Here is an 11,603-nt window from a genome sequence, read left to right as displayed (position 1 = left end):
TTCCGGGTCCGACCCGGGAACCAGCGCCGAGCGGACACATTCGCTCGCTAGTGCCGTTGGCACTTAGAAAATTTTTCGTTTGTCATGAGCTCCGGGCGGAGACCGGCGTTTTTCGTCTTCCGGGTCCGACCCGGGAACCAGCGCCGAGCGGACACATTCGCTCGCAAGTGCCGTTGGCACTTAGAAAATTTTTCGTTTGTCATGAGCTCCGGGCGGAGAGCGGCGTTTTTCGTCTTCCGGGTTCGACCCGGGAACCAGCGCCGAGCGGACACATTCGCTCGCTAGTGCCGTTGGCACTTAGAAAATGTTTCGTTTGTCATGAGCTCCGGGCGGAGAGCGGCGTTTTCGTCTTCCGGGTTCGACCCGGGAACCAGCGCCGAGCGGACACATTCGCTCGCTAGTGCCGTTGGCACTTAGAAAATTTTTCGTTTGTCATGAGCTCCGGGCGGAGAGCGGCGTTTTTCGTCTTCCGGGTTCGACCCGGGAACCAGCGCCGAGCGGACACATTCGCTCGCTAGTGCCGTTGGCACTTAGAAAATTTTTCGTTTGTCATGAGCTCCGGGCGGAGAGCGGCGTTTTTCGTCTTCCGGGTTCGACCCGGGAACCAGCGCCGAGCGGACACATTCGCTCGCTAGTGCCGTTGGCACTTAGAAAATTTTTCGTTTGTCATGAGCTCCGGGCGGAGACCGGCATTTTTCGTCATTCGAGGCCGACGGGGGAACCAGCCGGAGCGGACACGTTTGCTCGGAAGAGCCGTTGGCACTTAGAAAAAATTCCGTGTCTCGTGAGCTCCAGGGGGGACAGGCTGGTTTTATTCATCCGTAGCCGACATGGGAACCAGCGCGGAGCGGATTGGTGTTGCGCTGCCATATACCTCATCTCTCTCAAGAGTCCCCCCCTTATACGTGCCGATGGTGTTTTGGAAAACGGGGGTAACTGGATGAGTACACTGACTAGTGGGACCCAAGTACACTAATAGCCCCTGGTACCTAAAATGGAAGTATAGAGGCCGACTTTCGGGCAAGATCACGCCGGGTTAGGCTTCCAGGACCTCGGCTAAGCAATTTTAACGGGTTGCCCGGTTCTTTTTTGAACCAGCCCGGTTCTTTTTTTTTATCCAGCCCGGTTCTTTTTACACTTCCAGCTGGAGCTCGGGAGCGGCTTTTTGCACAAGATCACGCCGTGTTAGGCTTCCAGGACCTCAGCTAAGCAATTTTAACGGGTCGCCCGGTTCTTTTTTGATCCAGCCCGGTTCTTTTTTTTATCCAGCCTGGTTCTTTTTACACTTCCAGCTGGAGCTCGGGAGCGGCTTTTTGCACAAGAACACGCCGTGTTAGGCTTCCAGGACCTCGGCTAAGCAATTTTAACGGTCGCCCGGTTCTTTTTTGATCCAGCCCGGTTCTTTTTTTATCCAGCCTGGTTCTTTTTACACTTCCAGCTGGAGCTCGGGAGCGGCTTTTTGCACAAGAACACGCCGTGTTAGGCTTCCAGGACCTCGGCTAAGCAATTTTAACGGGTCGCCCGGTTCTTTTTTGATCCAGCCCGGTTCTTTTTTTTAATCCAGCCTGGTTCTTTTTACACTTCCAGCTGGAGCTCGGGAGCGGCTTTTTGCACAAGATCACGCCGTGTTAGGCTTCCAGGACCTCGGCTAAGCAATTTTAACGGGTCGCCCGGTTCTTTTTTGATCCAGCCCGGTTCTTTTTTTTATCCAGCCTGGTTCTTTTTACACTTCCAGCTGGAGCTCGGGAGCGGCTTTTTGCACAAGATCACGCCGTGTTAGGCTTCCAGGACCTCGGCTAAGCAATTTTAACGGGTCGCCCGGTTCTTTTTTTTTATCCAGCCCGGTTCTTTTTTTATCCAGCCCGGTTCTTTTTACACTTCCAGCTGGAGCTCGGGAGCGGCTTTTTGCACAAGATCACGCCGTGTTAGGCTTCCAGGACCTCGGCTAAGCAATTTTAACGGGTTGCCCGGTTCTTTTTTGAACCAGCCCGGTTCTTTTTTTTATCCAGCCTGGTTCTTTTTACACTTCCAGCTGGAGCTCGGGAGCGGCTTTTTGCACAAGAACACGCCGTGTTAGGCTTCCAGGACCTCGGCTAAGCAATTTTAACGGGTCGCCCGGTTCTTTTTTGATCCAGCCCGGTTCTTTTTTTTATCCAGCCTGGTTCTTTTTACACTTCCAGCTGGAGCTCGGGAGCGGCTTTTTGCACAAGAACACGCCGTGTTAGGCTTCCAGGACCTCGGCTAAGCAATTTTAACGGGTTGCCCGGTTCTTTTTTGAACCAGCCCGGTTCTTTTTTTTATCCAGCCTGGTTCTTTTTACACTTCCAGCTGGAGCTCGGGAGCGGCTTTTTGCACAAGAACACGCCGTGTTAGGCTTCCAGGACCTCGGCTAAGCAATTTTAACGGGTCGCCCGGTTCTTTTTTGATCCAGCCCGGTTCTTTTTTTATCCAGCCTGGTTCTTTTTACACTTCCAGCTGGAGCTCGGAGCGGCTTTTTGCACAAGATCACGCCGTGTTAGGCTTCCAGGACCTCGGCTAAGCAATTTTAACGGGTCGCCCGGTTCTTTTTTTTATCCAGCCCGGTTCTTTTTTTATCCAGCCCGGTTCTTTTTACACTTCCAGCTGGAGCTCGGGAGCGGCTTTTTGCACAAGATCACGCCGTGTTAGGCTTCCAGGACCTCGGCTAAGCAATTTTAACGGGTCGCCCCGGTTCTTTTTTGATCCAGCCCGGTTCTTTTTTTTATCCAGCCTGGTTCTTTTTACACTTCCAGCTGGAGCTCGGGAGCGGCTTTTTGCACAAGAACACGCCGTGTTAGGCTTCCAGGACCTCGGCTAAGCATTTTAACGGGTCGCCCGGTTCTTTTTTTTTATCCAGCCCGGTTCTTTTTTTATCCAGCCCGGTTCTTTTTACACTTCCAGCTGGAGCTCGGGAGCGGCTTTTTGCACAAGATCACGCCGTGTTAGGCTTCCAGGACCTCGGCTAAGCAATTTTAACGGGTCGCCCGGTTCTTTTTTGATCCAGCCCGGTTCTTTTTTTTATCCAGCCTGGTTCTTTTTACACTTCCAGCTGGAGCTCGGGAGCGGCTTTTTGCACAAGAACACGCCGTGTTAGGCTTCCAGGACCTCGGCTAAGCAATTTTAACGGGTCGCCCGGTTCTTTTTTTTATCCAGCCCGGTTCTTTTTTTATCCAGCCCGGTTCTTTTTACACTTCCAGCTGGAGCTCGGGAGCGGCTTTTTGCACAAGATCACGCCGTGTTAGGCTTCCAGGACCTCGGCTAAGCAATTTTAACGGGTCGCCCGGTTCTTTTTTGATCCAGCCCGGTTCTTTTTTTTATCCAGCCCGGTTCTTTTTACACTTCCAGCTGGAGCTTGGGAGCGGCTTTTTGCACAAGAACACGCCGTGTTAGGCTTCCAGGACCTCGGCTAAGCAATTTTAACGGGTCGCCCGGTTCTTTTTTGATCCAGCCCGGTTCTTTTTTTATCCAGCCCGGTTCTTTTTACACTTCCAGCTGGAGCTCGGGAGCGGCTTTTTGCACAAGATCACGCCGGGTTAGGCTTCCAGGACCTCGGCTAAGCAATTTTAACGGGTCGCCCGGTTCTTTTTTGATCCAGCCCGGTTCTTTTTTTATCCAGCCCGGTTCTTTTTACACTTCCAGCTGGAGCTCGGGAGCGGTTTTTTGCACAAGATCACGCCGTGTTAGGCTTCCAGGACCTCGGCTAAGCAATTTTAACGGGTCGCCCGGTTCTTTTTTGATCCAGCCCGGTTCTTTTTTTTATCCAGCCCGGTTCTTTTCACACTTCCAGCTGGAGCTCGGCAGCGGCTATTTGCACAAGATCACGCCGGGTTAGGCTTCCAGGACCTCGGCTAAGCAATTTTAACGGGTCGCCCGGTTCTTTTTTGATCCAGCCCGGTTCTTTTTTTATCCAGCCCGGTTCTTTTTACACTTCCAGCTGGAGCTCGGGAGCGGCTTTTTGCACAAGATCACGCCGTGTTAGGCTTCCAGGACCTCGGCTAAGCAATTTTAACGGGTCGCCCGGTTCTTTTTTGATCCAGCCCGGTTCTTTTTTTATCCAGCCCGGTTCTTTTTACACTTCCAGCTGGAGCTCGGGAGCGGTTTTTTGCACAAGATCACGCCGTGTTAGGCTTCCAGGACCTCGGCTAAGCAATTTTAACGGGCCGCCCGGTTCTTTTTTGATCCAGCCCGGTCTTTTTTGATCCAGCCCGGTTCTTTTTCCACTTCCAGCTGGAGCTCAGCAGCGGCTTTTTGCACAAGATCACGCCGGGTTAGGCTTCCAGGACCTCGGCTAAGCAATTTTAACGGTCGCCCGGTTCTTTTTTGATCCAGCCGGTTCTTTTTTTATCCAGCCCGGTTCTTTTTACACTTCCAGCTGGAGCTCGGGAGCGGTTTTTTGCACAAGATCACGCCGTGTTAGGCTTCCAGGACCTCGGCTAAGCAATTTTAACGGGCCGCCCGGTTCTTTTTTGATCCAGCCCGGTTCTTTTTTGATCCAGCCCGGTTCTTTTTCACTTCCAGCTGGAGCTCAGCAGCGGCTTTTTGCACAAGATCACGCCGGGTTAGGCTTCCAGGACTCGGCTAAGCACTTCTAACGGGTCGCCCGGTTCTTTTTTTGAACCAGCCCGGTTCTTTTTACACTTCCAGCTGGAGCTCAGCAGCGGCTTTTTGCACAAGATCACGCCGGGTTAGGGTTCCAGGACCTCGGCTAAGCAATTTTAACGGGCCGCCCGGTTCTTTTTTTGATCCAGCCCGGTTCTTTTTACACTTCCAGCTGGAGCTCAGCAGCGGCTTTTTGCACAAGATCACGCCGGGTTAGGCTTCCAGGACCTCGCCTAAGCACTTCTAACGGGCCCTGGTCCACCCCTGCCAGCGCATTTCAAAACTTGGCATTAATTTCGACCTAAGAGACGAAGTCTGATTTTTTTCTACCACTTGGGCGGCCTTTTTGCACCCAGAACACCCGCACCGGCACCATAAATTCGAAGGGTGCCGAGTGCGTCGGCGCAGATTCTGCGACGGAGTGACACTTCCCTCTTGTGGACATTCGGCGGTAGGTGAAATGCGCACTCGGTCTTCTCTTTTCTTTTCCTTCCAGTGAAACTTTGGCAACATTCTGCGAGCTGCTGGCTTCCAGAACCTCGGCCAAGCAGGTGGAGGATTTTTTTCCACTTCCAGCTGGAGGTGAGGAGGGACTTTTTGGGCAAGATCACGCCGACTTAGCAAGCAAGGTGGAAGTGCCAGCATGCTCCGTGGCTGGAAGTGTGGATGTGCCAGCACCCTCCCTGCCTATGGAAGTGTGGAGCTCCAGCACCCTCCCTGCCTATGGAAGTGTGGAGCTCCAGCACCCTCCCTGCCTATGGAAGTGTGGAGCTCCAGCACCCTCCCTGCCTATGGAAGTGTGGAGCTCCAGCACCCTCCCTGCCTATGGAAGTGTGGAGCTCCAGCACCCTCCCTGCCTATGGAAGTGTGGAGCTCCAGCACCCTCCCTGCCTATGGAAGTGTGGAGCTCCAGCACCCTCCCTGCCTATGGAAGTGTGGAGCTCCAGCACCCTCCCTGCCTATGGAAGTGTGGAGCTCCAGCACCCTCCCTGCCTATGGAAGTGTGGAGCTCCAGCACCCTCCCTGCCTATGGAAGTGTGGAGCTCCAGCACCCTCCCTGCCTATGGAAGTGTGGAGCTCCAGCACCCTCCCTGCCTATGGAAGTGTGGAGCTCCAGCACCCTCCCTGCCTATGGAAGTGTGGAGCTCCAGCACCCTCCCTGCCTATGGAAGTGTGGAGCTCCAGCACCCTCCCTGCCTATGGAAGTGTGGAGCTCCAGCACCCTCCCTGCCTATGGAAGTGTGGAGCTCCAGCACCCTCCCTGCCTATGGAAGTGTGGAGCTCCAGCACCCTCCCTGCCTATGGAAGTGTGGAGCTCCAGCACCCTCCCTGCCTATGGAAGTGTGGAGCTCCAGCACCCTCCCTGCCTATGGAAGTGTGGAGCTCCAGCACCCTCCCTGCCTATGGAAGTGTGGAGCTCCAGCACCCTCCCTGCCTATGGAAGTGTGGAGCTCCAGCACCCTCCCTGCCTATGGAAGTGTGGAGCTCCAGCACCCTCCCTGCCTATGGAAGTGTGGAGCTCCAGCACCCTCCCTGCCTATGGAAGTGTGGAGCTCCAGCACCCTCCCTGCCTATGGAAGTGTGGAGCTCCAGCACCCTCCCTGCCTATGGAAGTGTGGAGCTCCAGCACCCTCCCTGCCTATGGAAGTGTGGAGCTCCAGCACCCTCCCTGCCTATGGAAGTGTGGAGCTCCAGCACCCTCCCTGCCTATGGAAGTGTGGAGCTCCAGCACCCTCCCTGCCTATGGAAGTGTGGAGCTCCAGCACCCTCCCTGCCTATGGAAGTGTGGAGCTCCAGCACCCTCCCTGCCTATGGAAGTGTGGAGCTCCAGCACCCTCCCTGCCTATGGAAGTGTGGAGCTCCAGCACCCTCCCTGCCTATGGAAGTGTGGAGCTCCAGCACCCTCCCTGCCTATGGAAGTGTGGAGCTCCAGCACCCTCCCTGCCTATGGAAGTGTGGAGCTCCAGCACCCTCCCTGCCTATGGAAGTGTGGAGCTCCAGCACCCTCCCTGCCTATGGAAGTGTGGAGCTCCAGCACCCTCCCTGCCTATGGAAGTGTGGAGCTCCAGCACCCTCCCTGCCTATGGAAGTGTGGAGCTCCAGCACCCTCCCTGCCTATGGAAGTGTGGAGCTCCAGCACCCTCCCTGCCTATGGAAGTGTGGAGCTCCAGCACCCTCCCTGCCTATGGAAGTGTGGAGCTCCAGCACCCTCCCTGCCTATGGAAGTGTGGAGCTCCAGCACCCTCCCTGCCTATGGAAGTGTGGAGCTCCAGCACCCTCCCTGCCTATGGAAGTGTGGAGCTCCAGCACCCTCCCTGCCTATGGAAGTGTGGAGCTCCAGCACCCTCCCTGCCTATGGAAGTGTGGAGCTCCAGCACCCTCCCTGCCTATGGAAGTGTGGAGCTCCAGCACCCTCCCTGCCTATGGAAGTGTGGAGCTCCAGCACCCTCCCTGCCTATGGAAGTGTGGAGCTCCAGCACCCTCCCTGCCTATGGAAGTGTGGAGCTCCAGCACCCTCCCTGCCTATGGAAGTGTGGAGCTCCAGCACCCTCCCTGCCTATGGAAGTGTGGAGCTCCAGCACCCTCCCTGCCTATGGAAGTGTGGAGCTCCAGCACCCTCCCTGCCTATGGAAGTGTGGAGCTCCAGCACCCTCCCTGCCTATGGAAGTGTGGAGCTCCAGCACCCTCCCTGCCTATGGAAGTGTGGAGCTCCAGCACCCTCCCTGCCTATGGAAGTGTGGAGCTCCAGCACCCTCCCTGCCTATGGAAGTGTGGAGCTCCAGCACCCTCCCTGCCTATGGAAGTGTGGAGCTCCAGCACCCTCCCTGCCTATGGAAGTGTGGAGCTCAGCACCCTCCCTGCCTATGGAAGTGTGGAGCTCCAGCACCCTCCCTGCCTATGGAAGTGTGGAGCTCCAGCACCCTCCCTGCCTATGGAAGTGTGGAGCTCCAGCACCCTCCCTGCCTATGGAAGTGTGGAGCTCCAGCACCCTCCCTGCCTATGGAAGTGTGGAGCTCCAGCACCCTCCCTGCCTATGGAAGTGTGGAGCTCCAGCACCCTCCCTGCCTATGGAAGTGTGGAGCTCCAGCACCCTCCCTGCCTATGGAAGTGTGGAGCTCCAGCACCCTCCCTGCCTATGGAAGTGTGGAGCTCCAGCACCCTCCCTGCCTATGGAAGTGTGGAGCTCCAGCACCCTCCCTGCCTATGGAAGTGTGGAGCTCCAGCACCCTCCCTGCCTATGGAAGTGTGGAGCTCCAGCACCCTCCCTGCCTATGGAAGTGTGGAGCTCCAGCACCCTCCCTGCCTATGGAAGTGTGGAGCTCCAGCACCCTCCCTGCCTATGGAAGTGTGGAGCTCCAGCACCCTCCCTGCCTATGGAAGTGTGGAGCTCCAGCACCCTCCCTGCCTATGGAAGTGTGGAGCTCCAGCACCCTCCCTGCCTATGGAAGTGTGGAGCTCCAGCACCCTCCCTGCCTATGGAAGTGTGGAGCTCCAGCACCCTCCCTGCCTATGGAAGTGTGGAGCTCCAGCACCCTCCCTGCCTATGGAAGTGTGGAGCTCCAGCACCCTCCCTGCCTATGGAAGTGTGGAGCTCCAGCACCCTCCCTGCCTATGGAAGTGTGGAGCTCCAGCACCCTCCCTGCCTATGGAAGTGTGGAGCTCCAGCACCCTCCCTGCCTATGGAAGTGTGGAGCTCCAGCACCCTCCCTGCCTATGGAAGTGTGGAGCTCCAGCACCCTCCCTGCCTATGGAAGTGTGGAGCTCCAGCACCCTCCCTGCCTATGGAAGTGTGGAGCTCCAGCACCCTCCCTGCCTATGGAAGTGTGGAGCTCCAGCACCCTCCCTGCCTATGGAAGTGTGGAGCTCCAGCACCCTCCCTGCCTATGGAAGTGTGGAGCTCCAGCACCCTCCCTGCCTATGGAAGTGTGGAGCTCCAGCACCCTCCCTGCCTATGGAAGAGCCACCTCCGCGGGCATGCTGCTCAACCACGCCGGCCCAGAGTTCCAGCCGCTCGGCTACACTCTCTCACAAGCCCCGCCTGGAGCTCCCCAGCCCACCCCTGGTACCTCAACTACCGAGGCCAGCCGCTCGACCAGGCCGGCCCAGAGTTCCAGCCGCTCGGCTTCACTCTCTCACAAGCCCCGCCTGGAGCTCCCCAGCCGCCCCTGGTACCTCAACTACCGAGGCCAGCCGCTCGACCAGGCCGGCCGAGAGTTCCAGCCGCTCGGCTTCACTCTCTCACAAGACCCGCCTGGAGCTCCCCGCCCCACCCCTGGTACCTCAACTACCGAGGCCAGCCGCTCGACCACGCCGGCGCAGAGTTCCAGCCGCTCGGATAAGCTCTGTCACTCACCCGCCGCGCAGCCACCGGTAACGGGGAAATGTCGCCGCCTTGTGGACACGCCGTTGTAAATGAATGGCTTTCGCACTTAGTGCAATTTTAGCCAACTCTCTGACTGGAGCTATGGAAGTATGGAGCTATGGAGCCACCAGCCACCCAGGCTGGAGCTATGGAGCTATGGAGCTCTGGTGCTATGGAGCTATGGAGCTCTGGTGCTATGGAGCCCTGGAGCTATGGAGCCCTGGAGCTATGGAGCTATGGAGCTCTGGTGCTATGGAGCTATGGAGCTCTGGTGCTATGGAGCTATGGAGCTCTGGTGCTATGGAGCTATGGAGCTCTGGTGCTATGGAGCTATGGAGCTCTGGTGCTATGGAGCTATGGAGCTCTGGTGCTATGGAGCTATGGAGCTCTGGTGCTATGGAGCTATGGAGCTCTGGTGCTATGGAGCTATGGAGCTATGGAGCCACAGCCAGCACCCTCCGTGGCTGGATCAATGGAAGTGTTTTAGGTACCAGGCAGCCAAAGGGCCGAGGCCTCACGCTCGACCACGCCGGCGCAGAGTTCCAGCCGCTCGGATAAGCTCTGTCACTCACCCGCCGCGCAGCCACCGGTAACGGGGAAATGTCGCCGCCTTGTGGACACGCCGTTGTAAATGAATGGGCTTTCGCACTTAGTGCAATTTTAGCACACTCTCTGACTGGAGCTATGGAAGTATGGAGCTATGGAGCCACCAGCCACCCAGGCTGGAGCTATGGAGCTATGGAGCTCTGGTGCTATGGAGCTATGGAGCTCTGGTGCTATGGAGCTATGGAGCTCTGGTGCTATGGAGCTATGGAGCTCTGGTGCTATGGAGCTATGGAGCTCTGGTGCTATGGAGCTATGGAGCTCTGGTGCTATGGAGCTATGGAGCTCTGGTGCTATGGAGCTATGGAGCTATGGAGCCACCAGCCAGCACCCTCCGTGGCTGGATCAATGGAAGTGTTTTAGGTACCAGGCAGCCAAAGGGCCGGGGCCTCACGCTCGACCACGCCGGCGCAGAGTTCCAGCCGCTCGGATAAGCTCTGTCACTCACCCGCCACGCAGCCACCGGTAACGGGGAAATGTCGCCGCCTGGCGGACACGCCGTTGTAAATGAATGGGCTTTCGCACTTAGTGCAATTTTCGCCAACTCTCTGACTGGAGCTATGGAAGTATGGAGCTATGGAGCCACCAGCCACCCAGGCTGGAGCTATGGAGCTCTGGAGGTATGGAGCTATGGAGCCCTGGAGCTATGGAGCTATGGAGCCCTGGAGCTATGGAGCCCTGGAGCTATGGAGCTATGGAGCTCTGGTGCTATGGAGCTATGGAGCTCTGGTGCTATGGAGCTATGGAGCTCTGGTGCTATGGAGCTATGGAGCTCTGGTGCTATGGAGCTATGGAGCTCTGGTGCTATGGAGCTATGGAGCTCTGGTGCTATGGAGCAATGGAGCTATGGAGCCACCAGCCAGCACCCTCCGTGGCTGGATCAATGGAAGTGTTTTAGGTACCAGGCAGCCAAAGGGCCGAGGCCTCACGCTCGACCACGCCGGCGCAGAGTTCCAGCCGCTCGGATAAGCTCTGTCACTCACCCGCCGCGCAGCCACCGGTAACGGGGAAATGTCGCCGCCTTGTGGACACGCCGTTGTAAATGAATGGGCTTTCGCACTTAGTGCAATTTTCGCCAACTCTCTGACTGGAGCTATGGAAGTATGGAGCTATGGAGCCACCAGCCACCCAGGCTGGAGCTATGGAGCTCTGGAGCTATGGAGCTCTGGTGCTATGGAAGTATGGAGCTCTGGAGCTATGGAAGTATGGCGCTATGGAGCTATGGAGCTCTGGAAGTATGGAGCTATGGAGCTCTGGAGGTATGGAGCTATGGAGCCCTGGAGCCCTGGAGCTATGGAGCCCTGGAGCCCTGGAGCTATGGAGCCCTGGAGCTATGGAGCTATGGAGCTATGGAGCCCTGGAGCTATGGAGCCCTGGAGCTATGGAGCTATGGAGCTCTGGTGCTATGGAGCTATGGAGCTCTGGTGCTATGGAGCTATGGAGCTCTGGTGCTATGGAGCTCTGGTGCTATGGAGCTATGGAGCTATGGAGCTCTGGTGCTATGGAGCTATGGAGCTCTGGTGCTATGGAGCTATGGAGCTCTGGTGCTATGGAGCTATGGAGCTCTGGTGCTATGGAGCTATGGAGCTCTGGTGCTATGGAGCTATGGAGCTCTGGAGGTATGGAGCTATGGAGGTATGGAGCCACCAGCCAGCACCCTCCGAGGCTGGATCAATGGAAGTGTTTTAGGTACCAGGCAGCCAAAGGGCCGAGGCCTCACGCTCGACCACGCCGGCGCAGAGTTCCAGCCGCTCGGATAAGCTCTGTCACTCACCCGCCGCGCAGCCACCGGTAACGGGGAAATGTCGCCGCCTGGCGGACACGCCGTTGTAAATGAATGGGCTTTCGCACTTAGTGCAATTTTAGCCAACTCCGTGGCTGCAAGTATGGAAGTATGGAGCTATGGAGCCACCAGCCAGCACCCTCCGCGGCTGGAGCTATGGAAGTATGGAGCTATGGAGCTATGGAGCTATGGAAGTATGGGGCTATGGAAGTCTGGAGCTATGGAGCTCTGGGGCTA

This window comes from Syngnathus leptorhynchus, unplaced genomic scaffold (genome assembly GCF_054491065.1).
Source record: "Syngnathus leptorhynchus isolate UIUO unplaced genomic scaffold, UIUO_Slep HiC_scaffold_595, whole genome shotgun sequence".
In the NCBI taxonomy this organism is placed as follows: Eukaryota; Metazoa; Chordata; class Actinopteri; order Syngnathiformes; family Syngnathidae; genus Syngnathus; species Syngnathus leptorhynchus.
Note: the sequence above shows the minus strand (reverse complement) of the source record.